The sequence below is a fragment of the Hyla sarda genome, chromosome 6 (assembly GCF_029499605.1).
Source record: "Hyla sarda isolate aHylSar1 chromosome 6, aHylSar1.hap1, whole genome shotgun sequence".
Taxonomy (NCBI): domain Eukaryota; kingdom Metazoa; phylum Chordata; class Amphibia; order Anura; family Hylidae; genus Hyla; species Hyla sarda.
This window is the reverse complement of record NC_079194.1, coordinates 223,098,280-223,117,248: the sequence shown is the minus strand read 5'-3', so window position 1 is coordinate 223,117,248 and position 18,969 is coordinate 223,098,280.

Sequence of the window (18,969 nt, the reverse complement as noted above, 5' to 3'; positions counted from 1 at the left end):
GATTTACGCAGGACGTACTCAAACAGCCCCTTTTCCGAGTCCTTAAGGACTCAGGACGTTTGAGTACGTCCTGTCAAATCCCGGCCCCCCGCCGCTAGCCGGAGGGGAGCCGGTGCCCGATGCCTGCTGAAATCGTTCAGCAGGCATCGGGGCATATCGCCCAGGGGGGTCATTATGCCCCCCCATGTCGGCGATGGCCGCAGATCGCTGGACAATTCAGTCCAGCGATCTGCAGCAGATTCCGGGTCAATCGGGTCTCCAGTGACCCGGTGACCCGGAATTACAGGCTGTTCGGGGCCGTCTCCGACGGCCCCGAACAGCCAGAGCCTGCAGGGGTGAGGTGGCACTGGTGCCACCTCACGATCGCCCTGATTCGTCGGCCGGATTACCGGCCGACCAATCAGGGCGCCTGCTGCGGGTGTCACTCCCGCAACCCGCTCCGCCCCTCTTCCGGATGACGTGAGCGGGTGCGGGATGTGCACCCCAGGTGCTGGGGACCCCGATCCCCGGCGTCAATGTTGGGATCGGGGCCCCAGGAGCGGCGGCGGCGGCGACGACGAGGGACTGACCTGTGCGGCGAGGATCGTGGGAGGTGAGTGACAGCCTCCTGCTGTTGCTTAGCAACAGCTCCCAGCATGCAAAAAGGGCATGCTGGGAGCTGTAGTTATGCAACAGCAGGAGGCAGACCACCACAACTCCCAGCATGCCCTTATGGGCATGCTGGGACTTGTAGTTTTGCAACAGCTGGAGGCACATTTTTTCTATTGAAAAGTGTACCTTCAGCTGTTGTGTAACTACAACTCCCAGCTTGCACCAACAGCTAAAGTGCATGCTGGGAGTTGTAGTAGTGCATCTGCTGGTTGCATAACTACAACTTCCAGCATGCCCGTTGGCTGTCGGTGACTGCTGGGAGTTGTAGTTTTGCAACAGCTGAAGGCACACTGAGTTATGTAGCAAACCAGTGTGTCTCCAGCTGTTGCATAACTACAGTCCCCAGCATCCCCAGCCAAAGTAGTATGCCTCCAGCTGTTGCATAACTACAAGACCCAGCATGCCCTTCCGCTGTCCGTACATGCTGGGGGTTGTAGCTTTTGCAACAGCTGAAGGCACACTGGTTGCAAAACACTGAGTTTGTTACCAAACTCTGTGTTTCACAACCAGTGTGCCTCCAGCTGTTGCAAAACTACAACTCCCAGCATGCACTGATAGACCGTACATGCTGGGAGTTGTAGTTTTGCAACAGCTGGATGTCCCCCCCCCCCAATGTGAACGTACAGGGTACACTCACATGGGCGGAGGATTACAGTAAGTATCCGGATGCAAGTTTGAGCTGCGGCAAATTTTCTGTCGCAGCTCAAACTGCCAGCGAGAAACTACTGTGAACCCCCCGCCCGTGCGACTGTACCCTAAAAACACTACACTAACACACAATAAAAAGTAAAAAACACTACGTATACACATACCCCTATACAACCCCCCTCCCCAATAAAAATGAAAAACGTCTGGTACGCCACTGTTTCCAAAACGGAGCCTCCAGCGGTTGCAAAACTACAACTCCCAGCATGCACTGATAGACCGTACATGCTGAGAGTTGTAGTTTTGCAACAGCTGGATGTTCCCCCCCCCAATGTGAACGTACAGGGTACACTCACATGGGTGGAGGATTACAGTAAGTATCCGGTTGCAAGTTTGAGCTGCGGCTCAAACTGCCAACGTGAAACTACTGTGAACCCCCGCCCGTGTGACTGTACCCTAAAAACACTACACTACACTAACACACAATAAAATAAAAAGTAAAAATCACTACATATACACATACCCCTACACAGCCCCCCTCCCCAATAAAAATGAAAAACGTCTGGTACGCCACTGTTTCCAAAATGGAGCCTCCAGCTGTTGCAAAACAACTACTCCCAGTATTGCCAGATAGCCACTGACTGTCCAGGCATGCTGGGAGTTTTACAACAGCTGGAGGCACCCTGTTTAGGAATCACTGGCGTAGAATACCCCTATATCCACCCCTATGCAAGTCCCTAATTTAGGCCTCAAATGCGCATGGCGCTCTCACTTTGGAGCCCTGTCGTATTTCAAGGCAACAGTTTAGGGTCACATATGGGGTATCGCTGTACTCGGGAGAAATTGTGTTACAAATTTTGGGGGGTATTTTCTGCTTTTACCCTTTTTAAAAATGTAAAATTTTTGGGAAAAGAGGCATTTTAGGTAAAAAAAAAATATTTTTTTTACATATGCAAAAGTCGTGAAACACCTGTGGGGTATTAAGGTTCAGTTAACCCCTTGTTACGTTCCCCGAGGGGTCTAGTTTCCAAAATAGTATGCCATGTGTTTTTTTTTTGCTGTCCTGGCACCATAGGGGCTTCCTAAATGCGGCATGCCCCCAGAGCAAAATTTGCTTTCAAAAAGCCAAATGTGACTCCTTCTCTTCTGAGACCTGTAGTGCGCCAGCAGAGCACTTTTCACCCCCATATGGGGCGTTTTCTGAATCGGGAGAAATTGTGCTTCAAATTTTGGGGGGTATTTTCTGCTATTACCCTTTTTAAAAATGTAAAACTTTTGGGAAACCAAGCATTTTAGGGAATTATTATTTTTTTTTTTTTTACGTATGCAAAAGTTGTGAATCACCTGTGGGGTATTAAGGTTTACTTTACCCCTTGTTATGTTCCCCGAGGGGTCTAGTTTCCAAAATGGTATGCCATGTGTTTTTTTTTTGCTGTTCTGGCACCATAGGGGCTTCCTAAATGTGACATGCCCCCCAAAAACCATTTGTCGCTCTTTCCCTTCTGAGCCCTCTACTGCGCCCGCCGAACAATTAACATAGACATATGAGGTATGTGCTTACTCAAGAGAAATTGGGTTTCAAATACAAGTAAAATTTTTCTCCTTTTTACCCCTTGCAAAAATTCAAAAATTGGGTCTACAAAAACATGCGAGTGTAAAAAATGAAGATTGTGAATTTTCTCCTTCACTTTGCTGCTATTCCTGTGAAACACCTAAAGGGTTAAAACGCTGACTGAATGTCATTTTGAATACTTTGGGGGGTGCAGTTTTTATAATGGGGTCTTTTATGGGGTATTTCTAATATGAAGGCCCTTCAAATCCACTTCAAACCTGAACTGGTCCCTGAAAAAAAGCGAGTTTCAAAATTTTGTGAAAAATTGGAAAATTGCTGCGGAACTTTGAAGCCCTCTGGTGTCTTCCAAAAGTAAAAACTCATCAATTTTATGATGTAAACATAAAGTAGACATATTGTATATGTGAATAAAAAAAAATTATTTTGAGTATCCATTTTCCTTACAAGCAGAGAGCTTTAAAGTTAGAAAAATGCAAAATTTTCTAATTTTTCATCAAATTTTGGGATTTTTCACCAAGAAAGGATGCAAGTTACCACACAATTTTATGACTAAGTTAAAGTAGAATATGTCACAAAAAAACAATCTCGGAATCAGATTGATAACTAAAAGCGTTCCAGAGTTATTAATGTTTAAAGTGACAGTGGTCAGAATTGCAAAAAATGGCTGAGTCCTTAAGGTGAAAAAGGGCTCAGTCCTTAAGGGGTTAACCTCCGCTAGCTTCAGTTGGGCAAAACAATTCCCGACCATGCACTAATTTTTTTCCATAATGTCCATTATTAATTTAACATTGAAATTAGAGATGAGCGAATCAAACTTGACGAATCCGAATTCGTTACGAATTTCATGAAAAATTCGATTTGCAACGAATACGAATATCGCCGCGATTCTATCACACTAATCGCTTCATTAAACTCCATTTTACAGCGTTCCAGGCTATTGTAGAGCTAAGATGGCGGATCCAAATGTGAGTACATGGGGCAGGGGATTATGGGAGGGCGGGAAACAGCGGTGGGAATGAAGGTAGGCGGGCTGACCCTGAACCACATGTGAGATGCAGCCTATCAGTGTTCACTGACCCCTGTGATGTCACAGCCCCTATATAATCGGCAGCCATCTTGCCTCTCTTCATTTCATCTATGCACTCAGATAGAGAGGACAGGACTGCGTGTGTGTGAATAGCTCATATCACAGCGTTACACTGCAACTGCTAGTCACATCAGCATTAGGGAAAGGCAGGAGTGCAGAGTGCTTTGCTGTTACTCTGAGAAGGATCATTGATTGCTAAACCTCCTATTCACGTTATTGAGCATTGCAGCAGAGAGGGGCAGATAGCTGTCAGCTGCCTCATACAGATCTCCAAGCTGCCTGAACTTTCTGAAGCATCTCATCTCCTCATTTTTCAGCTCTATTGAGTTATTTTTTTCTCCACAAATCTTCTGCTGCTCAGAATTGTGTGACAGAGTGCAATTTAGGGTTTAATCCCTGGATTTTTTTTTTTTGGTGGTGCTGCACTGTTGGGTCCTGCTGCTGTTCAGAAATAAGTCATATTAGTGTGGACTTTAGTGCCTTTTTACCATTTTTCACCTGTTACTCTGTCTCTGTGCTAAATTCAGTGTTATACCACACGTTATACACCTGCCGGTGTATTAAAGAAAAAAAAGTTTTTACTGAGTACAAATACGCTTTTTCAGTGGCATTATCATTGCAAAGGGCCTACATACAAGCAAATAGCGTACCATATACCACCTTTTTTTCTGTCTCTGTGCTAAATTCAGTGTTATACCACACATTATACACCTGCCGGTGTATTAAAGAAAATACATTTTTTACTGAGTAAAAATACGCTTAACAGTGGCCTTATCATTGCAAAGGGCCTAAATACAAGCAAATAGCGTACCATATACTACCTGTCTCTGTGCTAAATTAAGTGTTATACCACACATTATATACCTGCTGGTGTATTAAAGAAAAAAAAGGTTTTCCTGCTTAAAAATACACTTAACAGTGGCCTTATCATTGCAAAGGGCCTGCATACAAGCAAATAGCGTACTATTTAGTACCTGTATTTCTGTTTTATACCACACGTTATACACCTGATTGTGTATTAAAGAAAAAAAAAGGTTTTCCTGCGTAAAAATACGCTTTTTCAGTGGCCTTATCATTGCAAAGGGCCTAAATTCAAGCAAATAGTGTACCATATACCACCTTTTTTTCTGCCTCTGTGCTAAATTCAGTGTTATACCACACGTTATACACCTGCCGGTGTATTAAAGGAAAAAAAAAGGTTTTCCTGCGTACAAATATGCTTAACAGTGCGCTCATCATTGCAAAGGGCATACATATAACCAAGTAGTGTACTATTTAGTACCTGCATTTCTGTCTCGGTGCTAAATTCAGTGCTATTCTGTCTAGGGTCTATATACTTTGAAAGGACAGCCGTAAGTAATCGCCTGCTGCTGTTCTATACCCTCATAAACGCACTAAGTATGTCAGGCAGGGAAGTGCCAGGACATGCACAGAGAAGGGGCAGAGGCCTACATACGTCAGGCAGAGTTGGCAGCAGACTTGGGGCGAGTGGCAGCAGGAGTCGCAGCAATAGGCCTGAGCTCCCGTTAACACCCAGTGGTCGTGTCGTCGACCCATCTCTCCTCGTCATGGTTTGCACACTCATCCCCATCATCACAAGCGACATCTGACAACCCCAGTCAAGAGTCGGTGGGTTCCTCAGACACAACCCTCAGTTGGCATGGCCCGGGAGCAGTCCCCGTAATCCTATTGCCTTTGTCCTATGCTGTTCCCTCTCCCAAAGAAGTATCTCATGCTTTGGGTTCAGCTCCACTATTTAGCTAGGACGATGTAATAGAGGACAGTCAGCATCTAATGGGCAGCCAAGAATGTGAGGAGACATGCGTCCCTTGCTCCGCAAGGCGGCCAAGTAGTGATGCGGAGAGTGATGTGGGAGGCGGTGTTTCAATTGTTCAGGGTCCTGAGGCAGACACTGTTGTGGAACACGAGGAGGACATCAGTGACGTGCACACATCTTTTGATGATGATGAGGCCGATCGCAATTGGGAGCCGGGTGCAGAAGCCGGGGCTTCATCATCATCAGGAGAAGAGATTTGCTCTTTGTCTATGAGGCAGCAAGGCGGTAGCATGGTTGGCAATCTGCGTGGTGGTGGCAGTAGTGGAAATTAAGGAGCCAAACGTGCCAGGGGGAGACCACCTGCTTCGTGGCAAGCTGCCATTCAGGGAGGTAGTGGAACAGGGGTTCCTGGAGACGGTGCCAATAGCAGGGAAATAGTGGGAACTACGGGTGGAAAAATCAGCTACTCTGTGGTGTGGTTGTTCTTCATAAAGAATCCGGAGGACCTTAGCGTAGTCACATGCAAAATCTGTGGGCAGAAAGTGAAGCGTGGCCAGGGTCCCAATCTCGGCACCACAGCCCTGCGTCAACACATGATTCGCCACCATAAAGCGGCCTGGGATAACCGTGGCTCCGAGGTAGTGGTCCAGCCTGCCACATCACCCAGTGGCCATCCGCTCCCTCCATCATCCAGCAAAGGCTCCCCCACCTCAGCCGAAGCGAGCATTGTGTCAAACCATCCTTCTTGGGTTCCTGCTTCCTCCGCACGTAGTCAGCCATTCCGCCAACAATCGATCAGTGAAGCCATGTCCAAGAGACAACAGTATGCGCCCATTCATCCAACGGCGCAGAAGTTGAATGCGCTCCTGTCCAAGTTGCTGGTGTTGCAGTCCCTCCCTTTCCAACTGGTAAACTGTGTAGCTTTCAGGGAATTGAAGGCTTGTGCCGAGCCGAGGTGGAGAGTCCCAAGCCGTCATTTCTTTGAGAAGAAGGCAGTACCAGCCCTGCATAAGTTTGTACAAGAGAAGGTAAGCCAGTCCTTGAGCCTGTCGTTGTGTTCAAAAGTGCACGGCAGCGCCGACGTGTGGAGCTGTAACTACGGGCAGGGACAATACATGTCTTTTACGGCCCACTGGGTAAATATTGTTCCTGCACAGCCACAGCAGCAACTTGGACAGGTCACACCGCTTCCTCCTCCACGCTCTCGCTCCCAGGCAGTTGGTCCTTTTACAGTGTGCGCCGCCTCCTCCTCCCCCGTGTCCTCGACCTCCACTGCACATCCAAATCTCGGTGGCCCTTCATCGTACCACGTGTGTAGGGCACAGCGGTGTCAAGCCGTCCTTCACATGGTTTGCCTTGGCGAACGGAGTCACACAGGGGAGGAACTGCTGAAGTTCATCAGGGAAGAAATCCGAGTATGGCTTACTCCACAAAATCTGGAAATGGGAACCATGGTGACCGACAATGGGAAGAACATTGTGGCGCGCTGCGACAAGGAAGTGTGAACCATTCGCCCTGCATGGCACACGTGTTGAATCTGGTTGTCAAGAAGTTCATCAAGTCTTCACCCCATTTGCAAAACGTCCTGACAATGGCAAGGAAACTGTGCATGCACTTCAGCCACTCGTACACCGCCAAGCACACTTTGCTTGAGCTGCAGCGTCAGAACGGTATCCCACAACATAGTCTCATTTGTGACGTTGCCACACGTTGGAATTCCACCCTCCATATGTTGGACAGACTATACGAACAAAGAAAAGCCTTCACGGATTTTTTGATGATGCAAGCAGATAGGAGTACTCCCCTGTGTAACTTCAATGTGAACGAGTGGCAGCTCATATGTGACACCTGCCGTTTGTTAAGGCCTTTTGAGGAAGCACATTTTTTGTTAGTCACTCGAATTACGCCATGAAAGATGTAATTCCACTCCTACATTTACTCCAAAAAATGATTGAAAACATGGCTGGTCACAGCAATGGAGATGTTGCGCCTACATCAGAAGGCTACATGAGTCCTGTGGGGGATGAACTGGAGGAGGATGATGAGGGGCAGAGTGGAGCACAGTTTACGGTGGATGAGATGGCTGGTGTTTCTGGTCATTGGACTGGAGAGGAGGAGCAGGAGCAGCCAGAGGAGCTGGAGGGTTATTAGGAGGGAGGCGAGACAGAGGACCCAGACACACCGTGGCAGTATGCAGTGGAGATGGAGGCAGGTAGTCCCAGTGAGTCACTGTCACAAATGGCACGATGCATGCTGAGTTACTTGCGTAGTGACCCCCGAATTGTCAAAATTCGTCAGGGCGATGACTTCTGGATCTCCACCTTATTAGACCCTCGCTACCGGCCCAGAATAGGGGCCTTTTTTACACCCACTGAGAGGAAGGACAAACTGACCTACTTCAGGGAGCTTCTATGTAGTCGGTTGGCCGATGCCTATCGGCTACATGGTCCATCCACTCGCAGGTCTGATTCGGGGGGCCCTCTGAGCTCACCTTCCACTGCCATGGCTGCTGGGGAGGGGAGGGGTGGCAGGAGCAGTACCGGCTCAATCAGCAGCAGCCTGAGTCTACAGTCGCTGATGAGTAGCTTCCTTCAGCCGCATAGTGAAGCTACTCATCAGCAGCAGGTGGAAATGGAGCAGGACCTGAACCAGCAGGTGATGGCTTACCTCGACATGACCCTGCCAACAACTGTTGAAGATCCGCTGGACTTCTGGGCAGCCAAACTCGATTTATGGCCGCAACTAGCGGAGTTTGCCCTGAAAAAGCTGTCCTGCCCGGCCAGTAGTGTGCCATCAGAACGGGTGTTTAGTGCGGCCGGGGCCATAGTCACCCCAAGCGAACTCGTCTGTCCACTAAAAATGTGGGGAGACTGACGTTTGTCAAGATGAATCAGGGATGGATCAGCCAGGATTTCCAGCCACCAATGACAGATGGGTCTGAGTAGATTGACCATGCTCCTACAACAAAATTTTCTCTATTGTGGTTGGTTATGAAACCCTCTGGGGCAGACCTGGGGATTGTACGGCCTGCTTGACACATACGGCCCTTTGATTGGCTCTGACCGGCCCGCGCTGATTGGGGGACAACTATGCTGCCTAATCTGGGGGACATCTATGCTGCCTAATCTGAGGGACAACTATGGTCCTAATCTGGGGGACATCTATGTTGCCTATTCTGGGGGACAACTATGCTCCTAATATGGGGAAAACTGAAGCTTCTGGCCTTGGGCCTATAATTTTTTTGAAGTTTAGCAGTAGCTAAATACATGCTAAATTCAAATGTAAACATTGATCTTTAAATGTAAGGGGTTATGAAAACCTCTTGGGTACTGCAAATGCATGCTCCAGACTCATTCTGTGTCTTTCAGGAACTTCTTGCCTCCCTGGTGCCTCTGGCCTTGGACCTTAAATTTTTGGATGTTTAGCAGTAGCTAAAAACATGCTTAATGCAAATTTCAACAATGATCGTTAAATTCTCGGCGCTCTGCCGGGGCCTTCTCCTACCCCGCCTGGGCCGATCCGAGGACCTCACTAACCAACCCACTAAACTAATCCAATCGCTTATAGCGACGGGCGGTGTGTAAAAGGGCAGGGACTTAATAAACGCCAGCTCATGACCCTCACTTACTGGTAATTCCTCGTTTTAAGATTAAATAATTGCAATCACAGAACCCTATCACAAACTGGTTTCAGCGTGCAACACGCACCTGTCCTTGAAAGATAGAGAGACGCTAATCTGTTCAGTGGAGCGCTAGTGCGGCCCAGGACATCTGAGGCCATAACACACCTGTTATTCCTCGATATCGCAATTGATCGGGCAAGGTAAGGGGTTATTAAAGCCTCTTGGGTACTGCTGAGGCCTACTCCTGACTGCTCCTGGTGCAATGTATGGGGTAATTGAACACTCTTGGGTAGTGTTATTTTTAAATTTACTGGTAATTTTATCAGTAATAAAATTGAATTTTGCAGAATGCTAACCGTTACACAACGGAAAGCTTGTTGCGTGTGATTTTTTAATGAAAAAAAATAAATAGATGGAGAGGGATTAACTCTGCTTAATCATTTTTGGCGAATAGAATCCTTTTGCCATCTGATTTTTTGGAGACAGATGCACTTACACACATGTAGTAATTTTTTTAACCAAATTTTAAACATTGTGTGGTTTATTACTGTCACGATGCCGGCTGGCAGGTAGTGGATCCTCTGTGCCAGAGAGGGATTGGCGTGGACCGTGCTAGAGGATCGGTTCTAAGTCACTACTGGTTTTCACCAGAGCCCGCCGCAAAGCGGGATGGTCTTGCTGCGGCGGTAGTGACCAGGTCGTATCCCCTAGCAACGGCTCAACCTCTCTGGCTGCTGAAGATAGGCGCGGTACAAGGGAGTAGACAGAAGCAAGGTCGGACGTAGCAGAAGGTCGGGGCAGGCAGCAAGGATCGTAGTCAGGGGCAACGGCAGAAGGTCTGGAATCACAGGCAAGGAACACACAAGGAACGCTTTCTCTGGCACTAGGGCAACAAGATCCGGCGAGGGAGTGAAGGGGAAGTGAGGTGATATAGGGAAGTGCACAGGTGTAAACACTAATTGGAACCACTGCACCAATCAGCGGTGCAGTGGCCCTTTAAATCGCAAAGACCCGGCGCGCGCGCGCCCTAGGGAGCGGGGCCGCGCGCGCCGGGACAGAACTGACGGGGAGCGAGTAAGGTACGGGAGCCGGGGTGCGCATCGCGAGCGGGCGCTACCCGCATCGCGAATCGCATCCCGGCCGGAGGTGGTAACGCAGCGCCCCGGGTCCGTGGAACCGACCGGGGCGCTGCAGTGAGGGAAGTGTAGCGAGCGCTCCGGGGAGGAGCGGGGACCCGGAGCGCTCGGCGTAACAGTACCCCCCCCCTTGGGTCTCCCCCTCTTCTTGGGGCCTGAGAACCTGAGGATCAGACTTTTGTCCAGGATATTGTCCTCAGGTTCCCAGGACCTCTCTTCTGGACCACAACCCTCCCAATCCACTAAAAAAAAAGTTCTTCCCCTGACCTTTTTAGAGGCCAAAATCTCTTTGACAGAGAAGATGTCCGAGGAGCCGGAAACAGGAGTGGGAGGAACAGATTTAGGAGAAAAACGGTTGAGGAAGAGAGGTTTAAGAAGAGAGACGTGAAAGGCATTAGGGATACGAAGAGAAGGAGGAAGAAGAAGTTTGTAAGAGACAGGATTAATTTGACACAAAACTTTAAAAGGACCAAGATAGCGTGGTCCCAACTTATAGCTCGGGACACGGAAACGGACATATTTAGCGGAGAGCCATACCTTGTCTCCAGGGGAAAAAATGGGAGGAGCTCTTCTTTTCTTATCTGCGAATCTCTTCATGCGAGAAGAAGCCTGTAAGAGAGAATTTTGGGTCTCTTTCCATATGGTGGAAAGATCACGAGAAATTTCATCCACAGCGGGCAGACCAGAGGGCAAGGGGGTAGGGAGGGGGGGAAGAGGGTGACGGCCGTACACCACGAAAAACGGAGATTTGGAGGAAGATTCAGAGATTCTGAAATTATACGAGAATTCGGCCCAAGGTAGAAGATCTGCCCAGTCATCCTGGCGGGAGGAAACAAAATGTCGTAAATAGTCACCCAAGATCTGGTTAATTCTCTCTACTTGTCCATTGGATTGAGGATGGTATGCAGAAGAAAAATTTAATTTAATCTTGAGTTGTTTACAGAGAGCCCTCCAGAATTTAGACACAAATTGGACGCCTCTATCCGAGACGATCTGTGTAGGCAACCCGTGAAGACGAAAAATGTGTACAAAAAATTGTTTAGCCAACTGAGGCGCTGAAGGAAGGCCAGGAAGAGGGATGAAATGTGCCATTTTGGAGAATCGATCAACGACCACCCAAATAACAGTGTTGCCATGGGATGGGGGTAAGTCAGTAATAAAATCCATACCAATCAGAGACCAAGGTTGTTCGGGGACAGGTAGAGGATGAAGAAAACCAGCGGGCTTCTGGCGAGGAGTCTTATCCCGGGCACAGATAGTGCAGGCTCGCACAAAGTCCACCACATCAGTCTCTAGAGTCGGCCACCAATAGAAGCGAGAGATGAGTTGCACAGATTTCTTGATGCCCGCATGACCTGCGAGATGGGAGGAGTGACCCCATTTGAGGATCCCAAGGCGTTGGCGTGGAGAAACAAAGGTCTTTCCTGGAGGAGTTTGCCTGATGGAGGCTGGAGAAGTGGAAATCAGGCAGTCAGGAGGAATGATGTGTTGAGGAGAGAGTTCAATTTCAGAGGCATCTGAGGAACGAGAGAGAGCATCGGCCCTAATGTTTTTATCAGCAGGCCGAAAGTGAATTTCAAAATTAAATCGGGCAAAGAACAGAGACCACCTGGCCTGACGAGGATTCAGCCGTTGGGCAGACTGGAGGTAGGAGAGGTTCTTGTGATCGGTGTAAATAATAACTGGAAATCTTGATCCCTCCAGCAGATGCCTCCATTCCTCAAGTGCTAATTTAATGGCTAGAAGCTCTCGATCCCCGATGGAGTAGTTCCTCTCCGCCGGAGAGAAGGTCCTGGAAAAAAAACCACAAGTAACAGCATGCCCGGAAGAGTTTTTTTGTAGAAGGACAGCTCCAGCTCCCACTGAGGAGGCATCAACCTCCAATAGGAAGGGTTTAGATGGGTCAGGTCTGGAGAGCACGGGAGCCGAAGAAAAGGCAGACTTGAGTCGTTTAAAGGCGTCTTCCGCTTGAGGAGGCCAGGACTTGGGATCGGCATTTTTTTTTGTTAAAGCCACAATAGGAGCCACAATGGTAGAAAAATGTGGAATAAATTGCCTGTAATAATTGGCGAACCCCAAAAAACGTTGGATGGCACGGAGTCCGGAGGGGCGTGGCCAATCTAAGACGGCAGAGAGTTTATCTGGGTCCATTTGTAGTCCCTGGCCAGAGACCAAGTATCCTAGAAAAGGAAGAGATTGGCATTCAAACAGACATTTCTCTATTTTGGCATAGAGTTGATTATCACGAAGTCTCTGAAGAACCATACGGACATGCTGGCGGTGTTCTTCTAGATTGGCAGAAAAAATCAGGATATCGTCCAGATATACAACAACACAGGAGTATAGTAGATCACGAAAAATTTCATTAACAAAGTCTTGGAAGACGGCAGGGGCGTTGCATAGACCAAAGGGCATGACCAGATACTCAAAGTGTCCATCTCTGGTGTTAAATGCCGTTTTCCATTCATCCCCCTCTCTGATGCGGATGAGGTTATAGGCGCCTCTTAAGTCCAATTTAGTGAAGATGTGGGCACCTTGGAGGCGATCAAAGAGTTCAGAGATGAGGGGTAGGGGGTAGCGGTTCTTAACCGTGATTTTATTAAGACCGCGGTAGTCAATGCAAGGACGTAGAGAGCCATCTTTTTTGGACACAAAGAAAAATCCGGCTCCGGCAGGAGAGGAGGATTTACGGATAAAGCCCTTTTTTAAATTTTCTTGGACGTATTCAGACATGGCAAGAGTCTCTGGGACGGACAGAGGATAGATTCTGCCCCGGGGTGGAGTAGTGCCCGGGAGGAGGTCAATGGGACAATCATAAGGCCTGTGAGGAGGTAGAGTCTCAGCTTGTTTTTTGCAAAAAACGTCCGCAAAGTCCATATAGGCCTTAGGGAGACCGGTTACATGAGGAAGCACAGGGACACGGCAAGGTTTACTGGGAACCGGTTTTAAGCAGTCCTTGGAACAAGAGGGCCCCCAACTCTTGATCTCCCCAGTGGACCAATCCAGGATTGGGGAATGGAGTTGAAGCCAGGGAAGTCCAAGAAGGATTTCAGAAGTGCAATTGGGGAGGACCAACAGTTCAATCCTCTCGTGATGAGATCCGATGCACATTAGGAGGGGCTCCGTGCGAAAACGTATAGTACAGTCCAATCTTTCATTGTTTACACAATTGATGTAGAGGGGTCTGGCGAGACTGGTCACCGGGATGTTGAACTTGTTGACGAGAGAGGCTAAGATGAAATTTCCTGCAGATCCAGAGTCCAAGAAGGCCACAGCAGAGAAGGAGAAGGCAGAGGCAGACATCCGCACAGGCACAGTAAGACGTGGAGAAGCAGAGTAGACATCAAGGACTGTCTCACCTTTGTGCGGAGTCAGCGGACGTCTTTCCAGGCGGGGAGGACGGATAGGACAATCCTTCAGGAAGTGTTCGGTACTAGCACAGTACAGGCAGAGATTCTCCATGCGGCGTCGTGTCCTCTCTTGGGGTGTCAGGCGAGACCGGTCGACCTGCATAGCCTCCACGGCGGGAGGCACAGGAACAGATTGCAGGGGACCAGAGGAGAGAGGAGCCGGGGAGAAGAAACGCCTCGTGCGAACAGAGTCCATATCCTGGCGGAGCTCCTGACGCCGTTCGGAAAAACGCATGTCAATGCGAGTGGCAAGATGGATGAGTTCATGTAGGTTAGCAGGGATTTCTCGTGCGGCCAGAACATCTTTAATGTTGCTGGATAGGCCTTTTTTAAAGGTCGCGCAGAGTGCCTCATTATTCCAGGATAATTCTGAAGCAAGGGTACGGAACTGTACGGCATACTCGCCAACGGAAGAATTACCCTGGACCAGGTTCAACAGGGCAGTCTCAGCAGAAGAGGCTCGGGCAGGTTCCTCAAAGACACTTCGAATTTCCGAGAAGAAGGAGTGTACAGAGGCAGTGACGGGGTCATTGCGGTCCCAGAGCGGTGTGGCCCAAGCCAGGGCTTTTCCAGACAGCAGGCTGACTACGAAAGCCACCTTAGACCTTTCAGTGGGGAACTGGTCCGACATCATCTCCAAGTGTAATGAACATTGGGAAAGAAAGCCACGGCAAAACTTAGAGTCCCCATCAAATTTATCCGGCAAGGATAGTCGTATTCCAGAAGCGGCCACTCGCTGCGGAGGAGGTACAGGAGCTGGCGGAGGAGATGATTGCTGGAGCTGTGGTAGTAACTGTTGTAGCATAACAGTCAGTTGAGACAGCTGTTGGCCTTGTTGCGCAATCTGTTGTGACTGCTGGGCGACCACCGTGGTGAGGTCAGCGACAACTGGCAGAGGAACTTCAGCGGGATCCATGGCCGGATCTACTGTCACGATGCCGGCTGGCAGGTAGTGGATCCTCTGTGCCAGAGAGGGATTGGCGTGGACCGTGCTAGAGGATCGGTTCTAAGTCACTACTGGTTTTCACCAGAGCCCGCCGCAAAGCGGGATGGTCTTGCTGCGGCGGTAGTGACCAGGTCGTATCCCCTAGCAACGGCTCAACCTCTCTGGCTGCTGAAGATAGGCGCGGTACAAGGGAGTAGACAGAAGCAAGGTCGGACGTAGCAGAAGGTCGGGGCAGGCAGCAAGGATCGTAGTCAGGGGCAACGGCAGAAGGTCTGGAATCACAGGCAAGGAACACACAAGGAACGCTTTCTCTGGCACTAGGGCAACAAGATCCGGCGAGGGAGTGAAGGGGAAGTGAGGTGATATAGGGAAGTGCACAGGTGTAAACACTAATTGGAACCACTGCACCAATCAGCGGTGCAGTGGCCCTTTAAATCGCAAAGACCCGGCGCGCGCGCGCCCTAGGGAGCGGGGCCGCGCGCGCCGGGACAGAACTGACGGGGAGCGAGTAAGGTACGGGAGCCGGGGTGCGCATCGCGAGCGGGCGCTACCCGCATCGCGAATCGCATCCCGGCCGGAGGTGGTAACGCAGCGCCCCGGGTCCGTGGAACCGACCGGGGCGCTGCAGTGAGGGAAGTGTAGCGAGCGCTCCGGGGAGGAGCGGGGACCCGGAGCGCTCGGCGTAACAATTACTTTTGAGAAGAATGTCTTTGGGTGGTCCACCATCCTGCATTATAGAGTCTTCTGAACTGCTGTATATGCGCTTGCTTTTTTAAAAAAAAGGTATTTTGTCCGACAATTTCGATTACAATTTTGCGGTTTTTAGGGGGGATTGTGAAGCCCGGGTGACGGGTGTGTAGTGTGTAGTCGTGCATCAGTCAACTCCAGTCTGTGTCCGTTAGGCAATATATGGGTTACTGATGCAGCAGAGGTGGGGCCTTGGTCTTGGAATTTCAATTATTTAAAAAAATGTAACATATTGTGTGGTTTATTATATTATAGAAGAATGTCTTTGGGTGGTCCACCATCCTGCATTATAGAGTCTTCTGAACTGCTGTATATGCGCTTGTTTTAACAAAAAAGGTATTTTGTCAGACAATTTTTTTAAAAAATGTGTTTTTTTGGGGTGGATTGTGAAGTTCGGGTGTGTACTCGTGCATCAGCCAACTCCAGGCTGTGTCTTTCAGGCAATCTATGGGTTACTGATGCAGCTAAGGTGGGGCCTGGGTCTAGGAATTTCAATTAAAAAAAAAAAAAATCAACAATTATGTGGTTCATTATTTTTGAGAAGAAAGTCTTTGGGTGGTCCACCGTCCTGCCTTATAGAGTCTTCTGAAATGTTGGATATGCGCTTGTGCTTACACAAAGTTGTAAATTAAAAAAAAAAATGTATACAATTTTGTTAATTTTGGGGCGGATTGTGAAGCCCTGTGTGTACTGGTGCATCAGCCAACTCCAGGCTTTGTCCTTCAGGCAATAAATGGGCTCCTGATGCCGCAGAGGTGGGGCCTGGGTCTGGGAATTTAAAATTTTTGGATTGCGGGTGCTACAAAAAAAGATGGACACACCCTAATCCGTTCAGTGGATCGCGCCTGCGGCCCCGGACATCTGAGGGCATAACACACCTGTTATTGCTCAATCTCAGGAGAAGGGGGTTCATCATGGGGAGAAGAGGGTTGCAGAATGCTCTTGAGTCAGCAAGGCGGTAGCACGGTTGGCAGTCAGCGTGGTGTGGCAGTAGTGGAAATTCTGGAGCCAAACGTGCCCGGGGGAGACCACCTGCTTCGCGGCAGCTTACCTTTCCGGGAGTTAGTGGGTTACCAGCAGCGGTCGATGAAAGATAGAGACACGCTAATCCGTTCAGTGGAGCGCGCCTGTGGCCCCGGAAATCAGAGGGCATAACACACCTGGTATTGCTTGATCTCGCAATTGATTGTGCAAAGGTAGGGGGTTATTAAAGCCTCTTGGGTACTGCTGAGGCCTACTCTTGACTGCTCCTGGTGCAATGTATGGGGTAATTAAATACTCTTGGGTAGTGTTTTTTTTTAATTTACTGATAATTTTATCAGTAATAAAATTGAATTTTCCAGAATGCTAATCGTTACACAACGGAACGCTTGTTGCGTGTGATTTTTTAATGAAAATTAAAAAAAAATACGGACAGGGATTAACTCTGCTTCATCTTTTTGGGTGAAAAAAGTCCTTTGGTGATCTGATCTTTTGGAGACAGATGCGCTTACACACATATTGAATTAGTTTTTGTAAAAAAAATTCAAACATTGTGTGGTTTATTATTTTTGAGAATGTCTTTGGGTGGTCCCCCGTCCTGCATTATAGAGTCTTGTGAACTGTTGGATATGTGCTTGTTCTTACACAAAGGTATTTCTTTTAAAAAAATTCTAAAATGTTGTTGTTTTTTGGAGGGGATTGTGAAGCCTGGGTGTGTACTGGTGCATCAGCAAACTCCAGGCTGTGTCCTTCAGGCAATATATGGGTTCCTGATGCCGCAGAGTTGGGGCCTGGGTCTTGAAATTTAAAATTTTTGGATAGCGGGTGCTACCAATGAGAAATCTTTGACAAAAATGTCATATATTGTGTTGTTTTTTTTTTTTTTGGGGGGGGGGGGGATTGTGAAGCCCTGGTGTGTACTCTTGCATCAGCCAACTCCAGGTTGTGTCATGCAGGAAATATATGGGTTACTGATGCCGCAGAGGTGGGGCCTGGGTCTGGAAATTTCTAACTTTTGGATAGCGGGTGCTACCAATGAGAAATCTTTGTCAAAAATTTCATATATTGTGTTGTTTTTTTGTGGGGGATTGTGAAGCCCTGGTGTGTAGTGTACTAGTGCATCAGCCAACTCCCCGCTATGTCATTCAGTCACTATATGGTCTCCTGACACTGATGCCACCACCAGGCTCTGTCATTGTGCTGCTGTGCGGCAGTGATTCTAAGAGCGATGCCGATAATCTGCATGCTATTCTGAATAACAGTATTATTTCACTACCCCAGCACACTCCATATGCGTTTTACGACACAGCAAAGTGTTCTATACCCCTATAGAGGCTGTATGTAGGCTAGAAATAGCCTTTTTTAACATCGATTCGCCGTGAATAAATTTGGATCCAAACAAGCTTTTTGGGAAAATTCGGCGAATCGGCCGAATCGAATTTTTGAAAAGTTCGCTCATCTCTAGTGAGGATGGAGTTGTGGAAAGCAGCTTGAAAAGGGGTTATAGGCTTACTAGCCGGGATCACAGTGGGGCAATAGGGCTTGAGCACCATCTCCAAATTAGGAGCAACCCATGACCCTTTCGTTGGTACCTTAGGAACTGGCAAACTCTCACTGCTCCGAGAGGGCCTTGGTACATCTGTGGGTACCCCAGGGTTAGACAAACTTTCACTGCTCCGAGAGGGTCTGGGTACCGACTTGGGTGGCCGCAACTTTGGCCTGTTTTCTTCACCCTGTGCAGGACTTGACTCTCGACGGTATGAAGACGATGAAGAACTTGACTCTTTACTGTACATAGAAGATGGTGGACTTGACTCTTTAAGCTCCTCCTCCTTGGGCACGCTGGTAGAGGCTTTAGGAGCAGACCTTGTCGGCCTCAAGTTGAAGGGATCGGACTCCCAATCTGTTGACGGGAAATATTTGAAAGGAAGCTATGTTGGGGCTGTTGGTCTGGTGACCGCTGCAGTCCATTCTCCACGAAGGCTCTGGACAGGGGTGTACTCAACAATTTCACCCACCTCCAAGGTGTAGAATTTCTTATGGAGATATGGCCTTTGCACTGCTTGCCGGTTTACGATGATGGTCTGCCCAGTGTGGCAGTCAAGGAGTGTCCAATACCCTTGACCTTGTCGAACTTGGCCACAGTTTCTCTTCTTCTTTCTAATGGCTCCTCCCCTTCTTGGGGGTGATCCCATTTACGGATGTACAATGCCTCCATTTCTTTGGTATTTTCCTGATACCGAACTCTTTCTTCATAAGACAAATGTACGTGCTTGGGAGCATAGAGTTCTTTGTATCGGGCCTTTAGCTTTTCCATCAATTCGGACAGCTCGGCTTCTTGACGGGCCATTTCCCTTTCTGCAGTTGGGATTGGTGGGAGTGTCTTCCCAGGTA